Source organism: Camelus dromedarius, chromosome 25, assembly GCF_036321535.1.
Source record: "Camelus dromedarius isolate mCamDro1 chromosome 25, mCamDro1.pat, whole genome shotgun sequence".
In the NCBI taxonomy this organism is placed as follows: domain Eukaryota; kingdom Metazoa; phylum Chordata; class Mammalia; order Artiodactyla; family Camelidae; genus Camelus; species Camelus dromedarius.
Window position 1 is genome coordinate 15,394,877 of NC_087460.1, and position 25,894 is coordinate 15,420,770.

At 41.1% G+C, this 25,894-nt stretch overlaps 1 protein-coding gene across 4 annotated transcripts in view; it reads right to left on the reverse strand.

Annotated features, from left to right (window-relative positions):
• SOX5 (SRY-box transcription factor 5) overlaps positions 1–8,721 on the reverse strand; it is an 899,287-nt gene extending 890,566 nt beyond the window's left edge. For 3 of the 4 annotated variants that reach the window (XM_064479110.1, XM_031443964.2, XM_031443967.2), the window contains exon 1: positions 8,327–8,721. The gene's annotated coding sequence lies outside the window, so the exon portion shown is untranslated. The remainder of the gene's footprint in view (positions 1–8,326) is intronic. The other variant, XM_031443965.2, reaches the window with a different exon arrangement.
• Positions 8,722–25,894: the final 17,173 nt, after the last annotated feature.

Here is a 25,894-nt window from a genome sequence, read left to right on the forward strand (position 1 = left end):
GTGGATACAACGCGGTATCCTCAAGGAACTTCCCTTCCACATGTCTGTCACCCATGGCCACCCCTTCCAAACCCAGCAGCAGTGTACTGAGCAACACCCTCCAAATCTCACTTCCTCTGGTGAGATGAACTCAATGCCCGGTAGTGACGGTGCCAGGAAGAGAAAGACCTTGTGGGAAGAGAAACGTTAAGAAAAGCCCAACGGGCAGTGACAGAGAAAGGGAGGCATGTTGTGGGGCTGAGGAAGTCCCTAGAAAGAAACAGCGGGGCCATTAAGTTTCTTTACAAACTTACAGATTTGTTTGGTTGGTTGGTTAGGGTGCATTAAAATGATCACTTTATTTCCTCAGTTCATGGAGAAAAGGCAGTACTATCCTGCTGGTGGTAAAGGTACAGGGGAGACGAGGCTGAGAAAGCGAAGCAGGGAAAGTCAAGACAGAATTAGAAGACATGGTATGCACTTGTTCCAAAGCAGCTCCCAGTGCAAGAGTAAATTAATGAGACTGACTGTGCCAGACGCACGTGAAAGACTGCCAGTGCCGCGGAGTAACCCCGAGCATCGCAAGAACTTCCACGCAAACCTCAGGCGGCTCCTGATACCACACATCAAACAACTTCAGCTCTCAGCAGCCCCGAGGTACACCAGGGGATCTTGGCCGACATCAGATGTGAGGGCAGGCTCTAACCCAGAGTGGGGACGGACCAGCGACTACAGAGGATATAACGCCTGGCGCAGCAGAGAGCCGCTCCAAATGTTAAAGTTGGCGACCTTTTTAACTAGTGACATTGAAGCAACCAGCAGTCACTATTTGGGGAAAACTATGCCAAAAGCCTCACAGTAAGCAGTCCTTCTCCTGGGCACAGATTCCCCAGAGGGGGCACTTGTCTGAGGAATGTGTCAAAAATTAGCTCTCTCTTCCTGCCTCCCATCCTCCTTGGATTCTGAAGTTGTCCCGGTGCCAGTTTCCCACAGTCCAACACAGAGAACCACCTACAAATCAGGGGCAAAATACCAGTGATCTCACGTATTCCAGCATGCTAAGTCGAGGTCTTACATCCCCCAAATGCTCCCCATCACATACGGAAGGATCGCCCCCGACCCTGACATTACTGGGGTCCAGTCTTCATCCTCCCTCGCAACCACCCCACCCCCAACGCTGGCCCAAAAAAAAAAAAAGGCAACAACTCAATTCTCAGTCCAATAACGTCTTTTCTCAGATGTTGTTCTCCCAGTGGGTAGAAGAATGAACTGCTGCAAGGCCACCAGCTCCTCTGCAGTTTCTTTTAATTTAAAGTTACAACAGGAGGGAAGAAAAGAGACTTTCTATTAAGGGACAACTCCCTGAAGGGTCTCTTAGCTGACAATCGAAGGACTGCTCATGGCAGTGATCAAATCTAACGCAACAAAGTGCTGGTGGCTCTGTGACTCATCACAGCAGGAGCTCGCGCTGAGGGCCACTTGAGTTCAGTGCTTTGTGGCGCTTGGCGAGTTGGTTTAGGAACAGTCACATAGGGGAGCAAAGACTCGCAAGGTGTTTGAGGCTCAAGATAAAATGCAGACTTACAGTGCAAGTTGCTTCTCAACTGAATAGGAAGCCTAGAGGGGTAAGGAAATGAAGAGAGCACTCTGTCTACCTCACGCTTCAGGGCAAATTACCTGAAGATGGTCAAGGTCAGTGGGTCTATCTGCTGCACGGTTTACAGCCTCATAAAAACAAGGATTGGAACATGAGAACTAAACCGAGTTATTTTTCACAGACAAACGTTAGGGATGCTCGCGTGCATAAATAATACCTTCCAATTACGTGAAAAACCTATTGTTTCAATGTATTTTCGATCACCTGATACAATTCAGCTATCCCTCTCCGTGGTATTTTATGAGTATATTAAAAACAGAGACATATATGCTGAGCATTTCCTCTGTGCCATGCACGGTACTATGGATGTACATAGGATCTCATATAACCTCATTTAATCTTGGCTAGCAAGCACTCTGTTAGGCAATACTATCATCATTCCCACTTTATAATGGAGGAAAAACGAAGCATCAGAACTCAGAGAAGTGCCAGGTCTTTTTTTTTAAGTGGGAAGTCCACCCCACCAGAGTGAGTGCTCTGGGCTATACTGCCAAACCGCAACCCCACCGCTCAGATCTCCTGTGGCCAGAACTTAACGGACTCAGTGCTGCATCTGCCGCCCCCACCCTGCCTCTAGCATCATTGGTGCACCTAGGCCCTGCTTTCAGGGGGCTGCTCCCAGCCAAGGGCTGAGCAGAGCCGGTGGGGGGCGGGGGGAGTGAATGCAGGCCACTCTTCCAAGACAGAGGGCTCCTTCAACGTCTGACACTCATCCACCTGACCAAACCTTTCTCGGAGTGCAGGACAGTCAAGCTTCTTCCTACTGAATCCTCTTTCTTTCCCTCCCTCCCTGCCCAAGTGTCAAACCTGGAGCAGGGCTGAAAGGCTTTCCCAGGCTTCTCCTGCACCCTTCCTCAAAAAACTTTTTACATGTCTAATCCCATCTTGGCATCTGCTTCTAGAGGGACCCAAACTGATGCAACAATCAAGTCATGTATTTGCTTTTTGAAAAAGCCCTTCCTTTGGTCAGCTGTACTTGCAGAGAAAATCTCTAAATCATTGGGGAAAGAAAACAACCACGATTTCTCCATGTTCCTATACATCATCTCTTCAAACAGGCAATGGTACAATGACTGTGCCTTTGTCCTCGCATCCAATTTAAACAAACAAACCTATGAGATTCTCTTTGAAAGAACTGTTGACTCTGTGGGGCAAAACATTACAAAGTCAGACTTATTTCTTTTTCCAAGTGGAATTTCTCTCTTTCTGCATCTACTAAACTTAATAAAACCCAGAGATGAATGACTAGCAATGGATAAAATCACAATAAATTTTCACTAGTTTATATCTGTAATAGGAAATCAAAAATGATAATGAGAGTTAGGTCCTAAAGTTTTTGTTTGCCTTTACCTATAATGTAGGATAAAATCACTGAAGGAACATTTATATGAATAAAAGATAGAATTCACACTTGCACCAAATACAGCATCTTAATAAAGCCACACTGTCGGAGATCATATATAGATGTTAGCTGAATCACTATTTTAAAGTGTTGATCTCAGCCTCAAGAAAGTGATATATTTTTCTTCGTGGATTCAAATAAGTTCAAAGCAAGCACAAAATGAAGCTTCAAACATTATTAATGATCAGAAGGCAGACTTGACTGAAGAGAGAGGAGAGTGTAGTTAACATTTACTGAGCACCTAGTTCATGACAGATCCTAGGCTCTAGGAATCTGCCATACAACTTCTAGTGTAATCCATGCAATATCCCTACAAGAAAAGGGATTATAATCTCCAGCTTCAGAGGCTGAGAAAAGGGGCACAGTACTGAGTGTTCAGAACTCCAAGTGAAGTCTCAGAAGAATGTATAAATAGACCTAAACTGAAAGGCTCCCAAAGCTACTGGGATGTCTTCTTCCACATCGTGCTTTCCCCCGACTTCCCTACCTCCAAGACTTTAACTGGTGCTGCAGTGACAACACTGTCGTGCCTGAGCTTCCAGGGAATGCCACCCGGACATCAAACCAGAGCCCGCCCATCCCTCTGACTACTGCACTATTTGTCCCCTTTGGACATGGGGTAGCACATAATCATGCAGTAACTGAATGACAAGTAATTGAGCATCGAACATATAATCAGGTGAGGTTTTTTTTTTTAACTTATACTGGACTTTAAACTATAAAGAATGAACGGACCTCTACCTGTAGAATTCAATATCACCACTGCCACCATCACTGCCACTTTCTGGAGATGCATTTTTTTTCTGGGTTTTTTTTTTTTAAGGCTTGATTTTTAAAGGGTGGTGATTTCATATATTCTTTCAACTCATTCCTTTTCCCCCTAATTTTTATCAATATGCTGCCCTGAACTGATTGTCATCCTTACTCGTAAGCAGAGTAATTACTTTCCTATAAGGTATGATTTGAGAGGTACAACGAAAAAAAATCCCTATGTTTATAAGTATTTCTTCCTGGGAGCTTCACTTGAAACTCCATGTCTTTCTCTAAGGAATTAGCTGGTCATAATAAACTTCAGTAATAAATAATAATAATAATAATAATAATAATAACAACAACAACAATAATAATAATACTTAGATAATTAAATCATAATGAGTTATTACCACCTTTGAATTCATTAGTTTATGAGCCAGTGGTTAAACTGGGCAAATGGGCAGGAATTCAGAAGAGTCCATTAAAGCAACCTGGGCTGATATCAAGGGTTCATCCTGAAGTTTAGGCCCCTGATCAGGGGAGCATTCAAAAGCACCCAAGTAGGTAGCTAAAGGGGTAGGGGTTTGGAGGAAACAACCCAAAAAGCATATTCCCTTTTATTAAAAATAGGAACACTGCACGTAGCCCAGTTTATTAAGAAGTACCGTGGAAATGGCCCAATATGGCCCTACTGAAAGCGGCTTCTAAAAGGGCCCGAGTGTCTGCCCAGCTGTGAGCCTCACGGGCTCCATTTCTCCCCCTTTCAATGTAAAAATTTATTATTTTTAAGCAGAAGGTTAAATCCTTCCTTCATATTCTTAAAATTTTCATTTGACTCTTCCTTTATGAGCAACTTTACATGGAAATGAACTGTTGGTTCAACTGAACGTCAGTAAGGAACGCTTCTACGTCTAAAGTCCTTCTCCTAAATGTTAGGGACAAGTGTTTTTGTTATATCACACACGGAAAACAAACAAGGACCCACTCACATTTGAGAATCATTTACCATCCCCACTCCCCAAGCACCCTGGAATGGGAAATGGAATAACAAGACTGATCGTAATTGGATTAGGAACTATAATTCTTTAATTCATTCATCAAATTGAGGCATTTGGAACAGTTTATTTACAGAGCTGTTTAGACAGTTTTGCATGGTGTTTTTAAAGATAAACCAAAATGCCTTTTTGAAAGAAGTTTCAGATCCCAAATCATTAACATATGAAAACCAAATGTAGACAATTTACAAATGGGTGTTTTAAAACAACGTTTGGAACAAAATTGGACTTTTATCTTATTAACTATCTACAAATCTAAGTTCAGGGTATAGTTTATTTGAAATAGCCAAGCACTTTCTTTGCCTTTAAAATAAAGCTACATTTCTAAGGCTAAAAAATTGTGACGAGTGTGTGAGGGAATGCACTGAATTCAGGCCTAGACAAATAAGTTCTCCAGGTTACTCTCAGAACTCTAATTATAGCATTCTCTACCACTGGAGATGATCAGATATTGGGTGAATCATCCAGGTTACGCCAATCAATCGTATCCAACAATTTTACCTGCTGGAAATCTAAATAGTGTTCAACATTAGACTTCTAAGTTATTTGAAATACAGTGTATTTTAAAAGATTAATAAAAATAAGTTTTGTCCTGCCCTGCATATTACATTTTTAATATAATCTGGACATACTTTCAAAACAATGACTGCCTATCACTCAATAAAGGGCGAGAGTTTTTCAAGAAGACAGTATATTCTTTTAATCATTATATTTTTCATTTGCTTTATAATGGAAAAAATTCTCCAAGCATTCAAATTCAGTCTTTTAGCTGGAAAATGAAATTTTAAACTCTCCCCACAGTTCATGCCTTACCCCCAACAAGGACAAAAAAAAAAAAAAAAAAAGGAAGCAGCCATGCTTGAGTATAAACTTCATTCTTTTGTTATTTACTATTTACCCCATATATGCCACAGATAACATCTTTATAAGCGTTCATTCATTTTTCTCTTTTACAAAACCATGTGTCAGTCTAAACAGGATGTGCATTTACATGTATAGAACTAAGTTAACTTGAAATAACCACTGTATGTCAAATGCCTGGTTATTTACCAAATAAATTTGAGTTTTGAATTCTGTTTGCCATTCAACCAGAACAGTTTAATCTCAACAACAAAACAAATACTGGGTTTCTGTATTAATAGTTGAAGCTTTTTTTTCCCCTATTTTAAGGTTCAATATTGCCCATTCAAAAAGGCTACAAAAAGAGATTTTTTTAAAACCCACACACAAACAAAAACTGTTATTTCTTCACGTACAAAGTTGTTAGAAGACCACTGGAAAGAAAGAAAAAAGGAAGAATTTCAAGCGAGTATGCTACTATATAATTAACACAAATAACTAAATAATTATGCACATCCCTTCCCACCCCCACAATTAAATGTTTTTAAACAACTCATGTGATGAAAGATCTACCTTTTAGGCAAACAAAAGCAACCCCTACCAGTTGAAGGATTTCACTGATGCTGTGTTGCATCAGTTTTAAGTGATGCTTATGATTGTTATCTTGTATACTTCTGAGGAATAAACAGTTGATGACATAATCTACAGGAGAACTTTACACAAGGCCTAAGAGAACTTTCAGTGTAAGTATTTATGATTTTTAAATCATTGTGGCTGCATTTATCTACGCTTCAGCCTCAGAGCTATATTTAAATCAGAAAGAAGCACCCCCCCAAAAAAACTCTGTCCTATGTATCTTTATTTGAAACCAGATTCCTTCCCTATCAGAGCTAACAGCAGTTCACTTACAGCTGAATTCCTTCAAAATTAGACAGATCAAAATTTAGCAGTTCTGTAAAGACTCTAAGAAATCGTTCTCCTTTTAAATGCTATAAAAGTCCAACTTAAAAACATTTCCGTATACTTTAAAACCATCTGGCCCTTCACCTAATCACTCTGGGCAATTGAGCCTCACTCCCGTAATCCTGATCAAAAACTCTCCTCCGGATTTTCTGATTGAAATGTCCATTGCCTGCAAATCTCCCACCCACCTACTTCATTGGCCTGTTTTGTTCGGGTCGGTTTGGGGGGTTTTTGTTTGTTTGGTTGGTTGGTTTTTAAGGATAGCAGGGGCCATTACTTATGAACAGCAAGGAAACAAATCACTCTGCTGCGTCCCTTTGCAGATTCCCACACTTACTACCCGAAGTCCCACAGATCTTCCTTGGTCTTGCCCTTGGCTGAAGAACTGTGCTAGGCCTGAAGGGAGTCTGGGGAAATGGGTTCATGACTTTCTTGACAAACTACTTTGGATATTGTGAGGCCCTCAACTGGGTTAGAACAAATCCCTAAACTTTTCTCAAGAAGTACATACAGCTGACTGCCACCCAGAGTGCCTGGGCTGGCTGACACAGAGAACGTTGGTCTGCATGTTCACGGAATTCCTCATTTTAACCGGCTTTAGTTGAGAAGGGAGAAGACATCAAAGTGAATTCACATTCACCACACTCTGAATTTAGTCACAGAGGCCAACGTCTTCAGATCTTCACCAGGGTCAAACTATTTGTTAATATATTCGCTTTGCAAAGTGTAAGGAAAATTACTGTTAAAATATGTAAACAGTGCTTCGCGTGCATCCGATGCCAGCAGATCAATACTCGACAAACTGCTGCTATCAAAAGCAAACATTTCCAAATCCAATTTGTTTTCAACTCTCATAACCTTTTCCCCTGGTTTATTACCACTGTAGCCCGAAAGTGCAGGCGAGATTTCCCAAACCCCGCGCTTAAAGTCACACAACACGTGAGCGGTCTCCACTTCGTCCACGCAGTGGGGTGGGGGGGAAAGTAGCTGCAATTAAAAATTAAAGCTTCCGGTCTCTGAAACCCCTAGAATCCTGAAGGATGAGACTCGTTTCCGAAATTCCGGGCGGGGGAGTGGTGGGAAGGACTGCAGAAAGCGAAACAAAAAGGCGAGAAGGGGGGTCCCCTCGGGTTCTGGGGCGGGCCGGGGGTCGCGCTGCTGTCCTAGGAAGGGTAAGGGGCTTCGTCCAACTTTGAGGGGCTGCCGTTCGGCGACGGCAGAGATGCACGAGCGAGCCTAGGATTTTCCCTGCGCTCCTGCCCTCCTCGCTCATCACCACCTCCACCGCCACCACTTGCAAAACAATACCGGCCACAGCACGCAGGCTCCCCAGCCCAAATATAAAGTTACCCCGTTTCCTGAACGGGGTCCAAGCCCGCGCGCCAGGCTGCCCCCGGACGGCCGCCCCCCGAGGGCGCCAGGGCCGCTTCCAGCCCCGAGCCGCCCGCCGCCTCCCCTCGCCCCCACCCCGTCCCCCTCCCTCCGTACTTGAGGAAACTCCGGCGGCGGCGGCGGCCCCCTCCCTCCCTCCCTCCTCCGCCGGCTCTCCAGCTGGAGCCGCGAACGAGCGCTGCGCGGCGGGCACGGCGAGCGGCAGAGGGGAGCTCTGCGCCTTGGAGGGCTGCCCGCAACCACGTCGGGACGAACAACAAAGTTAAAACGCAGCGATTCACGCACCTTACCGGCTCTCCTCCGCGTCTCCTCAGGCGTGGGATGCAAAGTGGCACAGTGGCGGGCTGGGGGCCCCCGGGAGGAGACTGGAGATGGGTTTTGGTGGCTCGCCTTTTTCACTCTGTGTGTGTGTGTGTGTGTGTGTGTGTGTGTGTGTGCGCGTGTGTGTGTCTGTGTGTCTGTGTGTATGTGTGTGAGTGTGTGTCTGTGTGTGCGCGCGCGCGCGTGTCCCTCTGCCCCCGTCGCTCGCTCGCTCGCGCTCCCCGTGTAGCTCTCAAGGACGAGGTGAAATCCCTTTGCTGGTCATGAGGCGGCTTCAGAGACAAACAACACAATGCGAGTGCAAATAACAAAAGGCAAAAAGACAGTCGGAACAATGGGGGAGGCGAGGGCAGCGCACCCGCCGTGGGTCAGCGCGGCCCGGCGCCCGCCCCGGGGGGTGCGGCAGGGGCGGGGGCGGGCGCGGGGGCGGCGCCGGGGGCTCGCGCTGCCTCCAGGTCGCCCCCGGGCTCCCGCAAACCCACCCTGACCTCCTTCCTGCCGCTAGCCGGCCGGCCGCCCTCTCTGTCCATCCGAAAGGAAGGAGCCCCAGAGTTTGCTTCCCCGTCTGCGGCAGAGTAACTAGATTGTAAATAACGCGGCGATGACCCACACCGTGCAGGAATGTTTAAAAAAAAAATCTGCCCTCCACTTAAAGGAGCGATAAAATGAAATGGCAGGAGGGGAAGGAGGCAGGGAGAGGGGGCTATCTCTAGATCTCGATGGAGCCCGCGTCTATAAATACGCATTCATGTTCAGTCAAGTCCCCTTTTTCAACTTCTTCCCTGCGCTGGAACCTCACCCGCTGCCTTGTAACCATTACCTGGGCCCCTCCGCGCCCCCCACCCCCGTTTGCACCCGGTGAAGCCGGCCGGGAGGGCGCGCGCGGGGGTCTGCGGGTGGCCACGGAACCTTCTGGGAGGCGAGCCGCCGTCCGCCCAGCGCCAAGGCTGGAGCGGCGAGAGGTTGGGTTTTTAAAGCGACCACTGCCTCCCCGAGAGCGGCTCCGCGCCCCGGGTCCCCGCCGCCGGCACTGTGCACCCACCTACTCCTGGGCGGGTAGGGGGGAGAAAAGTTTTGAGGCGTTCTCATCTCTGCCTCCAGGGTGGTTGAACTGGTTTTGTTCTGTGTGGGTGAAGCCGAAAATCCCAATGCCCAGGAATTAGGGGATGGTGCTTAGGGATCTAAAAAGGCTCGGCGCTGGGCTTCGGCTCCTTGGGCTGCGACACGAGTCAGCGCAGGAAGGCGAGAGAGAGAGAGACCCTCGGAGTTGCATCACCATCCGAGGAAACTCCGTAGGTAATGCCCGGAGCAGAAGCTGTGGGGCTGATTTGTGTGTGCTCTGACAGCTCCCGGGCTGCTCCGGCGCTTATCTCCACCAATCTTACTTCCATTGACTTAAAACAGCTGCCGGTTTGCCCGGGGTGGGGGTGGCGTGGGGTGTGGTGGCGTGGGGGAGGGGAATCCTATTAAATGTCCGAACTAGGGTGGAGCGGGGGAATCCTGACCCATCTTCCTAGATCTGGTGTCCAGAAAGGGGCAGGGAGGGAGGGCCCTCGAGGGAGGCAACGGGTCTGGAGGAGGCTGACGGAGAAGGGGACTTAGACACAATACGAGCAACACGTTTCTTTTTCTCTGTTCCCTTCCCGTTCTCTAGCTTGATGCTGATTTGCATGTTCTCTGTCCTCATCTCGGCGATTTTCTTCAGGCGCGCATCCATCGACTGAGCCGCGTCCCTCGGCACCCCCAGCATTTCCCAGAGTGCAACAACACCACCAGGAGATCAATGACCAGTCTGTTTATTCTCCACGCGCCTGGAGGAGCAGGGCACTGAAGAAGCATGGGAGGGAGGCTCCGGGCTTGCCTGTTTGCGATCTCTCGCAGACTTTTTCTAGCTGATTTCTAAACGGCAACCAGCAAGCATATATACAGTTACTTAATGCACGCGACACATACCGACCACAATAAATTCACCTAGAAAAGTGATACATCCTTCCTCCCCCTTTCCACCCTTTGTAGATTTGTCTCTGGAAGTGGATTGCTAATACCTGAGATTTTTGCACTTGTCTGGAGTGGAAACTTTCTAGGGTGTTGGACGATTGATTATTTGGTACCTGCTTTCTAAAAATGGCTAAACACCTTTCCTTGGAACAAAAGTAAGAAATGCAAATCTTAATAACTCAAGGCAAAAATTTCAAAGTGTAAGCACAGTTATTATCCACTCCCACAAAGAAAAGCTTCCTCTTCCACAAATATTTGATAGCAGAGAGCCCAGTAATTAAGAGAACAATCAAATAAACTCAAGGCTTTCATGGGGACTCTAAATTATCATCTGCCTAGAATTTATAAGCAGCACAATCATTTGCCAACTTGGATGTAGCTCTGGATATAGCATTCTAAATGTGTATCCTTAAACAATTTTACTATGTTTTCTTAAGAATTTAATGAGAGAGACCATGGATAATAATAACATTCAAATTGCTGGATCAATGTGGCCTCACCAACTGTGAAAAAATTCTCTGCGTGTGTGAATGAAACATTGTTCCTATACATTACTTTTCCTCGGATTTCCTGTATCATGCAAGCTTCAAGTCTGAGACACTCGTGTAAAAATAGAAGAGTCCATTAATAATTGTACTGTACCTTGAATTTAAGTGTAATTTTTTTCTAAAGAGTCCTTGGCACACATTAAATGATTTATTCTCACGACACACATATGAAGTTGCTTTTCACAGTGAGCTGTTACTACCCAGGCCCTTATATAATGTGCAAGAGGCAAATCAGGCCAACTGGAAAAAAAAAGGCCTCTCACTACCAATTATATAAAAATAAGTAACATTTGACAAGGGGTTGTTGTTTACAGTGAACTTCCACTTCCTCTCAGCCCCTACTCAGTGAAAATAAAAGGACAGTGAGTCTTTTTCCCCTAGCTCTCTAGCCAATGGGTGATAAACGTATATGGCTGGCCTAACCCCACCACACCAAGCAGGGTAACAGCTTCTGGAATCAGCAGGCTTCCTACTTGCAGGAGATGGGAGGCTGAGCAGAGGGAAGAAGGGGCAAAGTTGCAAGCTGCCTGGTGAGATATTGGTGAAACTTGAATTACACCAACCTCTTCTTTCTTTGCCCCTACAGGCAGCAGAACTTCCAACCATTTATGGTTATTGAAACCACATGGCCTTAAGACTAACCCATGATCATTATACAGCAACGACAGAGCTGATCAAAAACCTCCAGTGGAATGTTTGTTTGTGTAGGGCTTAAAAAAAAAATACCCATATTTGAAGTGGGACTGACACATGAAAGATCAGTGTTTCCATTTATCAAGCATTTACTGTGTGCCGGGCTCTTGGCCAAGTGCTCTTTTTATGGATTTTGTCTCTATTTTTTACCACATACTTGCAAAAAAAAAAAAAAAAAAAAAAAAAAAAAAAGTTACATCCCTGCTTTGCAGATGAGAAAACTAAAGCTCAGAAAGGTTAAATGACTTGCCCAAAATCATACCATTTCAAAGTGGTTGTGCCAGGATGCCAGTCCAGACGCTCCCGCTTCAAGCTCTTCCACTTCGTCTTGATGCACTTACAGTTTTTATTAGGGCCAGTTTTTTCAGTGGGAAATGTTATTTTCATTAAATGCATAGATTTAAAAATACCAAATGTACACTCTGTACAGTTCAGACATAAGCCACATTGGTATACTCACATTGGTTATTAGGTAACCGGGAAATTTGTAATAAAATCTAAATGTGCCAGATAAAGGAGTATCCATATATATATTAACTATAAAAGACATTTAGCAATATATATGAAGTTATCTTATTTTCTAGGCTGAGCAACTATATATTATATTGATGTATGTATATTTCCATATAATGTATATAATAAAAATAGCTAAAGTTTTTGAACTGTGTAATTTTACAAGCATTGTTCTAAACACTTTACATGTATAAACTCATTTAATCCTCACGACCACCCTATAAGGTACATAATTTTATTATATCATTTTGCAGTTCAGGAAACTGAAGCACAGAGAGGTTTCATAATTTGTCCAAGGTTACACTATTAGCAGGTAATGGAGCCTGGACTCAAACCAAAGTACTTCAGTGTTAAGCCCTTTATTCATTTTGTTACACTACCTTTCAGTGTATCTACTGAGCTGTATATGCAGTGAACGTACACAGACTCATAGACAGATATGTACTACAGTTGTTCCTTGATTAACATGAGTTTGAACTGCACAGGCCCACTTACGTGCAGATTTTTTTCAATAAATACTACCCAATCCGTGGTTAGTTGAATCCCCAGATGTATAGGGTGGACCGTGGGGTTTGAGAATCTTCAGATTTGGATATGGAGCAGGTCCTGGAACCAATTCCCTGCAGATACCCAGGGACAACTGTATAGATGTAACCCTCAAAATTTGGAGGAAAATAAAGGCATATCAACTGAGATTTGTATCAATCTGCATCCCTGTATTCTAATTGCCTCTAGAAGCTCTAGAAATATTATTGGAAGAGATCTTTACATTTGTCCAAAATGTTAAAGATTCTCTAAAAATTTTTGAGGCAACCTCAAGCCCCCCAACATATCTGGAGGCATTAGGGGAATGCCAGTGAATACATATGAGGAGGATACACTATTTGGGTGTCTGGTTGACATGTACAGAGTTCATTTTGGATTTATTTGGCCTGTATGTTAAAAATAGCAGAGATAGGGTACTTGGGAATCCTAAATAAGAGAGTGAGGGATACTAATCGATAATGAAAATCTGTGACCTGAGAAGTAGAGGGGAATTAGATGAGGCAAGAAACCAAATGTCATGCCATCTTAATAACTATGAATTATCCATTTTTATTGTCTTTAAAAATTAAAGAGAGCTGAGAGATTGCCCTCTGGTGTCTTCCTCAGGGGGAAGGAGCCAGGCCCTGAGCTCGTAGGAGAGTATATGCTGAGAGTGGAGATTGCTCCATCTAAGTTTTAAAGGGGAGCCCAGAGGTTCCTGGAGAACATAAACAAAATAAAACAAAACTAGGGGAAGCACTATGTTACTCTAAAGTGATGCCAGTGGATGCCCTCTGCTGTGGCAGTGGTTTGGCACATGAGCCTTGGAGTCTCACAGACCTGGGTTCAAGTACCATGCTGACACCTGCTTCTGTGGGTAACCTTTGGCAAAGCATTTAAATTCTCAAAGCCTCAGTTTCCCTATCTGTAAAATGGATATAATAGTAGTGCTTTGTAGCAAGGATCAAATGGTATCATTCTCATAAAGCCCTTAGCCTAAAACCTGGACCTCAGTCAGTGTTAAAAAAAAAAAAAAAAAGAATTATTGGTAATAAAATTGTGTTACAAGTAAAAAAAAAAAAAAGAAAGAAAAATTGAGATGGTTTATCAACTTTCACTCCATTAACAAGACTGCATTATAAAATGATGATTTCAATTTAGCAATTATGGACTCAAATGTTGACACTGCTCAAAGGAACCTTGAAATATTTGATAAGGATTGCAGATATATGAGTGGTTTATGTCATGTTTATTTTTAACTGTCTCGCCAAACACAATATGCATATCAAATGTGAAAAAATAAGCTTCTCCAAATCAACCAGCTTCGAGAAACTATTGTGAGACCTTCTCTCTCTTTTTCTCTCCCTCAATACAGTAAGGGATTCTCTATAGAAGGAATAATAACTGATACAATCTTCCCATCCTTGGGCGCACTTACTCCTGGTAACTCCCGAGATACTGACATCTAAACTATTAACTGTACTGGGCCTTATGTGCCTCTTCAGAAACACTGAAAAAGACACCCTGTACCTAACAGATGCCACACATTAAGCTCTTACTGAAAAAAACTTTTAAAGCCCTATTACAGATACATATGTTTTCATTTAAAAACTACTATGAAATCGAGTGCTCTTTTATTTAAACATTCCCCTGTGGTTCTACGAATTAAGGATCAGTAGTACTATATTAACTGAGAACCAGACCCAACTGGTTAAAGACAGTTGGTAAAACTGCCAACACTGGTTTAGTTGCCGAAGATGACTGAAATGTGAGGCAGCATATACATTTAAAAGTGAATTCTAATTTTTTAAACTTTCTCATTTTGGTAAGTATTTGTAATGAGCTTTTTTTTTTTTTTTAATTTCAGCCACAGTTTTGAAAAGGGGAAATAATGTATAAAACCCAGATACTTGACACAACCAAAACCACAACTGCATTGCTCTTATTAGTGAAGTGTGTTTATTATTCTGATTGTTAAATTTTCCTTCCCTGGGAGGAAAAACCAGAGAGAACAAGACTGGTTCTATTCAAGTGGAACAGCTTGTAGTCCCCACATCTTGTCTCTTAATTTTACTGTTTCTCAATTTGACTTCTGTCCTTTAATTTTAAATAATGACTATACAATGTGAGAGGACTTAAACATGTAAAAAATTATTTTTTTAATGTGTGGATTTCTTTCAGGTTTAGGTTTTACAATATAGTCTGTCTTTTCTATTGCTACAAATTTTGTTTCAAAATTATATAAAGGCTTACATGCAATGAGATAGATTGATTTGATTTATAAGGAAAAGGATAACGACTAATATATTTTGCTGATTTAGAACTGGTAACAGAGCAAATTATCAAGCAAGGCAATAATATCTTAAGCTTGAGTCCCAGTAAGTTTTAGGTATTTGAGTCTATGAATTCATGATTACTCCCATTGCTGTTACTTCTTTCAGATTTTGGATACTGTATTACTGAATGCATCATGTAATATGAAATACGGTGGACAAATGAAAGAACAAAGAGAAAGGTCAACAAAAGCACATAAAACCAGGCGGGTGGTTAAAACTCATCACTAAAAAAATGTCTTTGGTATTTGAATTCCAATAAATTATTTGAAGAAAGTAAATAAAATTTTAATCTTGAGGTAGCTTTTACCCTCCATCTTCTCATTAATGCTAATGCACTTAAATTTAGAACGTAATTCATAGGTTGATTTTTTTTCAAAAATATGTTAAGGTATTTCACCCTAAACTGTTTTGTATGCTCAAAATGACTGCTTTCCAGGTAAGTTTGCTCCAGGACAGAATAATCAACTGATCATTACCCCAGTGGTTCAGATTTGGTCACATGCCGCTTCCAGTTATTTCAATACAAATGATTGTGCAATATAATTTATTAATTTTCAGCTACATTTAATTTTTGCTGCATAAACAAGTAAATGATTAAGATTTTATACAAAAAAAATATTCACTTTCTGTAGGCAGCTTCTGAATGCTGAGTGTTTACCTGGACATAGCTGGGGCCCACAGTGCGCTTTTCTGCCTTCCTATAGCAGGAAATCACACCATATAAAGCCTCATAAATGTTTCAATCCAAAAATAAAGAAATAGATGACTTGTCCGAAACCAGATAAAGGGCAATAGATATAAATAAGTGTGGTATTGCTTGTAGGGAAAAAAATTAGTCTTAAGATGGTTATCCAGTAATATAAGTAGCTAACAGGTCTGGGAATGTTGAAGGGGCTTGGGGGAAAATGAGAAGAAATCTTCAAATTAACATCAGAGGGTCTGGATCTACATGTAGAAAATGAGAGAATCTGGACTACATAGAAAAATGACAAAATTGACCAAACTATTCAAAACAGAACCAACCAGGTAGTGACAGGGGAGTAGACAGATAATGGGATACTGAAGAACTTCCTTCACGAATTTTTTAAGATAAAAATATTGACTACCTGTTTTCTGACTTCAAAGAGAATAGAATTAGACACAATGGAGAGCACTGGCATTAGAAAACCTGGATTTGAAGTCCAGTTTATTAAAAATAAGAGCTGTGGATCTTTGCTGTAATTTTAAATTAAGAAAAATGAGAGAAAGAGATAAAAAAGAGCAGAGGAATAAAAACGCAACCAGGAGTGATTTCACCACAAAAGGCAAATCTCACTTTACAGATCTATGTCCTTTATTAACTTTGTTTATTGCAGACCTCCTTGTGCCAGAGATGGTGCTAGAATTGAGCTACATATTGAGACTACATTCAACCTCTCCAGCAGCCAAAAAGGAAGAAAAAGGGTCCATTTCCATATTTACAATTGTTAGAGAGAAGCCTGATTATTCCTGACATCAAGAGAAAGAAAAAATGCCACATGATATCACTTATATGTGGAATCAAAAATATAAGGGGGACACAAAGGAACTACTTATTATTTATAACTTAGATGACTGATTTCTTGAATATGTGTAAGCACATTTGACTGTCCTTTACGATTGGATTACCACATTCTGTTGACTCTTATTTTGTGGTTGGCTTTATTCCTTTGATAACTATGTAAGTTTAAAAAGCTAAGGCTCTAAATTGTTCTTAGAAACAATGATCAGTACATATATGTAAACCAAAAAAAATTTGTGCAGTATATTGCATGTATGTATTTATAGGCAATACAATGTATATGTGCAGTCAAATTGTAACAATTCTACAAAGTAAAACTGAAAAATGAAAAAAAAAGACTAAACAGAAAATTTTCCTAGGGGAGGAGAGATGGTCTTCATCCTAGTGACGCTGAGGAATGTTTAGACATACTTCCTCTGGGTCAAGACAGTAATGAGTTTCAGAGGATTGTTTTCTATAGTTCTGTTGGGAGAAACACTCCTCCACGGGTCTCTCATACTCCTACAGGCCACGCAACATAGGCCAAGAATGCCTTGGCCACTCTCTACACAGGTCATCTCTCAGGGTTATGTTTACAATAAGCAAACTTTAGGGGGTGAGATAATGGCTCCCTCCAAAACAAAGAGTAAGTTTACTTGGTGGTTTTTATAAAAGCGGTGGATTCTCCAAGCTCAGTGTTTCTCATCTTCCATACAAATCCACTGCATGCATCTGACCCTGACCGTTCCTAGGCATGTGAAGTCTTCTTCCCCCAACAGCAATCCTGGGCTACTCTGGTTGGCCCCCTCTTTGGATGGTAGCCCTGGACAAAAGTGGATCTAAAAAATTCAAATTCTGGGTTCAACTACCCAGAATGTCTCTTGGGAATGATGAGGTCCTAGATCCTAAAGATGACGACCACGTTATTTAGTACATTGCTCATCGAGCTCCCCTACATGGCCTCCATGTGTCAAAGTAGGGGACATAATGAATCTCTGCAAATTTTGTAAAAATGCCTTGTTTCATGTGCACCTCACCTTTATAGAAAAAGGTCTAGGTCTAAGTCAGAGATGATTAGAGAAGGGTGAATTTATGGCTATTGGTGTGAACACACCAATTTCATGGCTGTGGAAGGAGAACAACAGTCCTGGCCACTGAAGAGGGAACCCCCAAGACTTGGGCAGGTGTTAAGGATGGTGTGGGGAACAATTAATGCCCTTCTTGTCTCCTAGATCCAGCACTGCAGTCTGGCAAGAGTCACCCAGAGCTGGCAATCTGACTCATCATCTCCATCTACATGCTATGAATATGGAAAACCTCATGTGGACCTGGCTGGCCCCACACTACTCTTCTGCTGCACCTGAGGCCATCAAAAGTACCTCAAGTGTAACTCCTCTCAAATAAGTACAAACAAACATGTGGACACAACCTTGTTTCACTCTAACCCATACAAATCAAATGCTTCTTCTGATATCCTGGCTTCCTTGGGTTATGTCATGTATAATATCAAGGCTGCAACTACTTGCTGACACTGCTCATGTGGCCATAAACAAAACAATGTAATGGTGACCCAAACCAAGTGTCACAGCACATCTCTGACTGGAGTGACCTGGAACATGGGCATGATGTTAGAGGTTACAGCAGCCATTTTGTGACCATGAGTGACAAGTACATACCAAGGATGGCTCAGAAGAAATAAGGAAGTGATTTGGGTTCTAGAAGTAATTAGGAAGTTTTCCAAAACCACATGACTGCCTACCTCTGGGTTTCTCATTGTCTGAGACAAAAAAAAAAAAAAAAAAGATCTTTATTTTTATGCCACAATTTTGCTGTCTTCTGTTACTTGGAATTGAGTACAGTTACAAAGTAAACATTTTTCTCTGGGTCCAGCATCTTTTCTCATCTTCTGGAAATTGTTCTCCATTCTCTATGTGAGCAGGTCTTCCCACTACTTTAGTTATATGGTCCTTTTCTTTCATCCTTGGAGACCTGCATAGCTGGGTGAAATGGCCCTTTTTTCCCTCAGGCTTCATTTGTGAGAATTTAAGCCCAGGAGCTGCTTTCAGCCCTGAATCCAAATGTATGGTGGCAACCAACTTGAAAGAATAAAGTAAAAACACAGAAAGAGACTGAGAAAGGTTCTGAGCACATTTGAGGCCATTATTCCAACCTGAGAGGTCATCTGAGCCATCCTAGTTTCTATTGTTCACTCTTTCGGTTCTTCTAATTTTGATCCACTCTAGTATCTTTCCGATTTATTTCATGAATTTTATTTTGCTTCAGTTGGTTTAAGTTTAATTTCTGTCTTATGTAAAAGTGTAGTAACTAATACAGGAATTAGAGCAATCTCCCTATAATAGACTGAGTGCTTATGTCTCCTCAAAATTCATCCTTTGAAATCCTAACCTCAGATGTGATGTTATTAGGAGGTGGGCTTTGGGAGGTGATTAGGTCCTGAGGATGGACCCTTTGTGAATGAGATTTAGGGCCCTTATGAAAGAGACTCTAGAGAGTTCCCTGCTTTCTAGATACCCCACATCCAACTATCTTCACACATGCCCAATACTAGAAATTAGAGGCAAACTTTGTCTTTTCCTCTTTGGGAATGAGAATCCTAGAGACCTATAATGCAAATCCTCTCTGTATCTCGCCAGGGAACATCAGGCCCTTATGTAGAAACTATTCCTAGAAGACTGCTTAAATACCCCAAGGGTCCGAGATGCGCATGCAGATTTGGTTACATCAGAATTCTAGCAACAGCTCCTTGACCTCCCTTGTTCACGTGTTGTTATAAAGATCAAATAAGATGATGGTTACAAATGTATTTTGTAGCCTTCAAATATAATTACATCAAGTATTATCAGATTATAAAAATAATCTGACAACATAAAAGATCTATACACTTGTCAAAATAATAAAGAGGTTATAGAATTCCATTTTGTTTATCTTAAAAGAAAGCCTATAAGTCCATCAGCCTTTGATAAACTATTAGATTAGAACATACTAGGATCTGGGCTACACAAATCTTTGCTGCCCCTTCAAGTGTCCCACTAATAGTATAAAAACATTAAATACTAAAATATTTATATGTGTATAAAAATTTACTGTCATTTTTGTAAATGAAATGATAGCATTGTTTTAAAAATGAAACAGATTAAAAGAATCAAATGTACCCAAAAAGGTAAGAAATTATGACATAGAGGCTAGATTTCTTCTCTCGTCTACATATAAATGCAGAAAACCTGCCTATTGAAAGTTCATGTAAAGACTTTTTAAGATTCAAGCATTCTTTAAAGTTGAATTTCTTTAAATGTGCCCTGGTTTGTACTGGAGTTCATCATTATTCAATGCCACAGTTTTCCAGGGAGAATCCTCCCCTAAGGCATTGTCAGAACTTCCAGCCTTGGCCCCTGCTGGTGATACAGTTCTGAATCATGCAAGATCTTTTTTGAAATTGCTCACCCCATTTTCCTTCCCCCACCAATACCTCAGTATAATACTAGCAAAACTGAGAAAGAACAGGTGACTTCCTAGGAAAATAAAATTAAAATAAACCAGTTGGAATCTTATAAAATATAACATTTATATCATAATTGAAGTCTTAAAAACTTCCTTTTTTTTTCAAAGTTTTACAAAATACTAGCAAAGAATACTTAGTGCCTTTCTCCAGGGGCCACTTACCCGTTGGATTGATCTGAAACTATAGTCTTTGCTGTATTACGCTGCCAGCATGTGGGTGGGGACAGGAGAGTTCAGAGGAACTAATTCAGTGAACTGTGGGCACACAATCAGGGTGATGGCACTTCATCTGGCCAAGTCTGTGGCTACCGCAGCTCCACCACCAGCTGTAAGGCAAAGTGCAGAAGACTCTAAAACAAAAAATCCAGAAGTGAGAATTGCATTAAATTAAAAAAAATTTATCTTCTCTATCTGGAGAATGATAATGACAAAAAAATTATTAATAACAGGTTAATGTTTATTGAGGACATTTTAATGCCAGCTATTCACTGTGCCAAGCCTCCATATGTACATTATTTCATTTAATCTCCATAATAATCCTCAAAGACATATATCATTCAGACTCTGTCTTACCCATGAGAAAACTGGGGCACAAAGAGAGAACTTTTCCAAGGTCACCCAGGTATTATCTGCCTCCTAGAAATACTGGGAAACGCAAAAACATCAACAAACCCTAGCAGTGTGCATTGGTATCCAAAACGGGGCCAAATGTGTGGGAAAAAATGTTAAATTTTCATTTTATATTTTTGAAGACTTTAGACTTTGCTATTAGAAAAAACTAAAAAGAAATTTAGACTAGGAATAAAGTATTCAATATATTCCAAATGGATGTCTGGTTTTAGCTCTGACATGTAAAGGGCTTGGAAGCCATCACTCCTAACATTCTTAAGACAAGAAAATGCTGAGCAAACTGGAATTTAATGACTTTTCTTGGACCCATCAGGGAACTGAGATCATAAGGTAAACCGTCACTCCAAAACCTGGGGAGATGGGCACATCCCAGGAATCACAGTCCAGATCTGCTTCTCTGGCTCAGAAGGTGCTGGAGCCATTAACTTGCAGGAGCACTTCCGTGGTCGTTTAGATGACTTGCTGGAGGCTGTATGTGAACTGGTGTGAGAGTGAGGAACTCCTATCGTAAATAGCACCCACCCCACTTTGGGGGACTTTACCTCCAGGTAAAGTTCTCACCATGTAGATCTATTGCCTCATGGGTCTGGCAGGGGAAGGAAATGAGTAATCATTGTGAAATAATACACCTGGTGCCTTCGCCATAACGAATTCTCCAGGGGGAAAGACTTTACCAGAGATTTATTCCAGCTAGAAGAAAGGCATTCCTCCCACTGATCTCCTCTGGCCTTCTTGTCTCACCTGGCTCACCTAAGAGGGAGAAAATACAGTCAACAGGACTTCAAGGAAACAGATGGGGAGCCCTGCAGCCAGGGAAGGGAGCTGGGAGGAAAAGCTGTACCGCAGGAGAAACACTTGTGAAGGTCATAGCCCAGCCCAAGACACAGGCCCGCTAACTAACTGAGATTTAATCAGAGTATGATTGTTTCCCCTTCCCTCCACCTTACCATGACCACGGCAGGGCTTTAGAATAATGGCAGTGACTCAGAGCTGAAAGAATTGCAAGACATGGATTCCCTCTGAGAAGGAGTCCTTAGGGAAGCCCAAAGGAAGGAGGGGGGATAAAAACAAAGACGCTAGAAGCATTTAAAGCCTGTGGCACCTACAGCTACAGCAAACATAAACCTAGCCTGAATCATAATGACATTGATAAATAGCCTCACCCTAAGGCACTATTTACCCCAGTTTCTAATATCTCATACAACATGTCCAGCTTTCAACAACAACAAAAATTACAAGGCGTGCCAAAAGACCAGAAAAAACAGTCTGAAGAGAAAAAGCAATCATCAGACTCAGATATTAGCATTGTTAGAATTTTCAGACTGAAATTAATACGGGTAGCCTTTGCTTTTTGAATGTTGGCTATATGCCACTTCACTTTTCTGAAACACCCATATTAGTCTCTGCTTTCACTAACCAAAAGAAATCCAAAGAGGATTTTCCCTTTTTATGGAAAAAGGAGAAGAGTGAAAATGGTGTTCAGTGTTTGTTTTTCAGTGAATCATTATAGAGGATGCACACCCTGAGCAGTGAGAGTGTCAGTGCTGGGCTCCCTCCTCAGGAACCACACTCAGTATCTCAGCATCCAGCTACCATAGCTTTGAACTGTGTCCACGAGCATCTGTGCTTTAATCTCAGTTTATTCTGTGCATCTGTTAGCAAGCTGTGTCCTAAGATAATTGTTCCCTTGCTTTACACCATTTCAGCTTATGAAAGGTTTCGTAGGAATTCTCTGCTTTTGGAGAGCAGGGGAAACCTGTATAACTATGATTGGTATGTTAAGGGCTCTAATGGAAAGAGTAGACAACATGCAAGAACAGATGGGTAATGTAAACAGAAAGGTGGAAACTATAAGAAGGAATCAGACGGAAATGTTAGAAATAAAATATGCTGTAACAGAAATGAAAAATGTCTTTGATGTGCTCATCAGTAATTGGAATGTCTGAGGAAAGAATCAGGGAGCTTGAACTTAAGTCAATAAAAACTTCCCAAAGTGAAATATGAAGAGAGAGAGAGGGAAAAAAGAAGGAAAACAGAAGATAGAATAAAACATATAACAAAATATCCAAGAACTGTGGGATCATTTCAAATGGTGTTGCGTGTGCATAATTAGAATACCAGAAAGAGCAGAAAGAACAGGCAGAGAAAATATTTGAAGTAATCTTGGTCAATAACTTTCCAAATTTAATTATAGACACTGTACTGGGTTGAACAGTCTTCCTTCAAAATTTATTTCCACCCAGAACCCCAGAATGTGATCTTATTTGGAAATAGATTCTTGGCGGATGTAATTCACCAAGAGGAAATTATACTGAATTTGGTTGTGCCCTAAATCCAATGACTGCTGTCCTTATAAAAAGTTCATGTGAAGACACAGACATACACAGGGGAAAAGTAGCCACCTGAAGATGGAGACAGAAATTGGAGTGATGTATCTGCAAGCCAAAGAATGCTGAAGAGTGCCAGCCATCACCAGAAGCCAGGAAGAAGCAAGAAAGAATTCTTCCCTGGAGCCTTCAGAGGGAGCATGGCCATGCTGACACCTTGATTTCAGGCTTCTAGCTTCTAGAATTGGGAGAGAATAAATTTCTGTCTTATCACCAACCCAGTTTATGGTCATTTGTTATGGCAACTCCAGAAACTTAAACTTAGTAGACGTCAAACCCTAAACACAGGAAGCACATAAACACCAAGCAGATTAATAAAACAAACAAATAAACAGAAAACCCATCCACCCATAGGCATACCATATTCAAACTTCAGAAAACCAAAGTCAAAGAGAAAATCTTGAAAGAAGTCAGAGGGGAAAACATAAACCTTACCCACAGAGGAGCAAGGATAAGAATTATCTTGGGTTTCTCAGCGGAAACCAGGCAAAACAAGAAAATGAAGTGAAAATTTAAAAGCACTGAAAGAAAAAAAATTCACCATCCTAGAATCTTATATCCAGCAAAGTTTATTCCTCAAAGGTGAAGGAGAAATAAGGACTTTCTGAGACAAACAAAAACTGAGGAATTCATTGCCAGCAGACCTGGCTTACAAGAAATGCTAAAAGAAATTATTCCAGTGGAAGGAAAATAATACAGGTCAAGAGAGAGTTAGAGAAGGAACAAATAAAAGTAAAATAAAGTCTTAGTTTTCTTATTTTTAATTGACCTAAAAAATAGCTGTATATAGTAATAATAGTCACAATGTATTAGGTGATTAGAGCAAATCGATCAATGTGGTGGGCAATGTCACAATGGACAAGAGGGAAGAATTGGGAACACTTTGTTCTAAGGAAAATGCATGATATGTGACGTGGTATTGTGTTATCTGAAGACACACTTAGGTTAGTTTAAAAGATATTCAAACTCTAGAAAAAACCATTAAAATTATTTTTTAAGTATAATTAATACTCTAAAAGAAAAGATAAAATGGAGTCATGTACAATGCTCAATGAAACCAGAGAATTCAGGGGTAAAGGGAACAAAGAAACAAAACAAAAGGAAAACAGTTGCAGATATGATCGGTATTAATCCAATTATATCAATAATCCCTTAACTGTTAATGGTTTAAATACACCGATTAAAAGATGTACAGTCAGAATGGATAAAAAAAGATACAACTGTATGTTATCTGCAAGAAACCCAACTTAAATATAACGACTCAGGCTAAGAGTAAAGGAATGGAGAAAGAAACGCCATGCTAAAACTAATCAAAAGGAAACTGGAGTAGCTATGCTAATTTCGGACAAAGTCAACCCCAGAACAAGCAAGATTGTCAGGAGTAGAGAGGGGCACTACATGATGATAAAGGGGCTACATTCTCCAGGAAGGCATAATGATCCTAAGCATGTAAGCACTTAATAACAGAGTGTCAAATACCTGAGTCAAAAACTGATAGAGCTGGAAAAACTAGAGCAATCTACTATTACAGTTGCAGACTTCCCCAGCCCTCTGTTAGTAACGGGTTATTCCATGAAGGCAGAAAATCAGCCATGACATAGGTGTCCTGAATAGCTATCAATAATTCGATCTGATTGACATTCATAACACATTCCAACCGACAACCCAGCAGCATATGCATTCATCTCAGGCTCATATAGAACAGTCACCAAGATAGACCACATTTTGACCCTTAAGCACACCTCAACAAATTTAAAAGTATAAAAATTATATGAAGTATTGCTGTCAATAGGAAGGGTTTAGCTCAAGTGGTAGAGCACATGCTTAGCATGCGTAAGGTACTGGGTTCAATCCCCAGTACCTCCTCTAAAAATAAAGAAGTTAATAAACCTAATTGCCTACCCCCCATAAATAAATAAAAAACATTTTAAAAAAGTATTGCTCTCACACCACAATTTAAGTAGAAATCAGTAAGAGGAAAAATAGCGGGAAAATTCCAAGTATTTGGAAATATAAATGTTAATCAAGACACTTGTAAATAACCCATAGGTTATTTCAAGAGAAATTAAAAACATTTTGAAATAAGTGAAACTGAAATTGCAACTTACTGATATTTGTGGGATGTAGCAAAAAAAAAAAATGCTTAGAGGGAAATTTATAGCATTTAGTGCATATATTATAAAAAGAAAAATAGCTAAAAATGAATGCTTCAGCTTGCTTTAGGAAATAGGAAAAAGTCTAAAGCAAGCAGGAAAAAAAAAAAGATTAAAGCAGAAATCAATGAAACTGAAACCAGAAAACAATAGAGAAAATCAACAAAACCCGAACCTGGTTCTTTGGAAAGATCAATAATAGCGATAAACCTCTGCCCTAGCTAACTATGAAAAAAAGAGAAAATGTAAATGATCAGTGTGAGAAACGAAAGTGGGATCATCACTACTGATCTCATGGACAAGAAAAGGACAGCAAAGGAGGACCAAAACACACACAAGGAAACACAGATTACCTGAATGGCCCTGTACCTGCTAAAGAAATTGATCAATAATGCACCTTCCAAAAAACAAAGCAACAGGCCCAGACGGTTTCATTGACAACTTCTACCAAACACTGAAAGAAGAAGTAAGACCAATTCCTACAATCTCCAGAAAATAGAAGCAGAGGGAACACTTCCCAGCTCAATCTATGTGCCCAGCATTGCCCTAATTCTACATCAGACAAAGGCGTTACAAGAAAAGAAACTGGACCAATATCTCTCATAAACATAGACGCAAAAAATCCTCAACAAAATATTAGGAAGGTGAACCCAATGTTGTAAAAAAAGAATAATATTCTTTTCCCCAAAAAGGAAGAATTTTACATCTAAT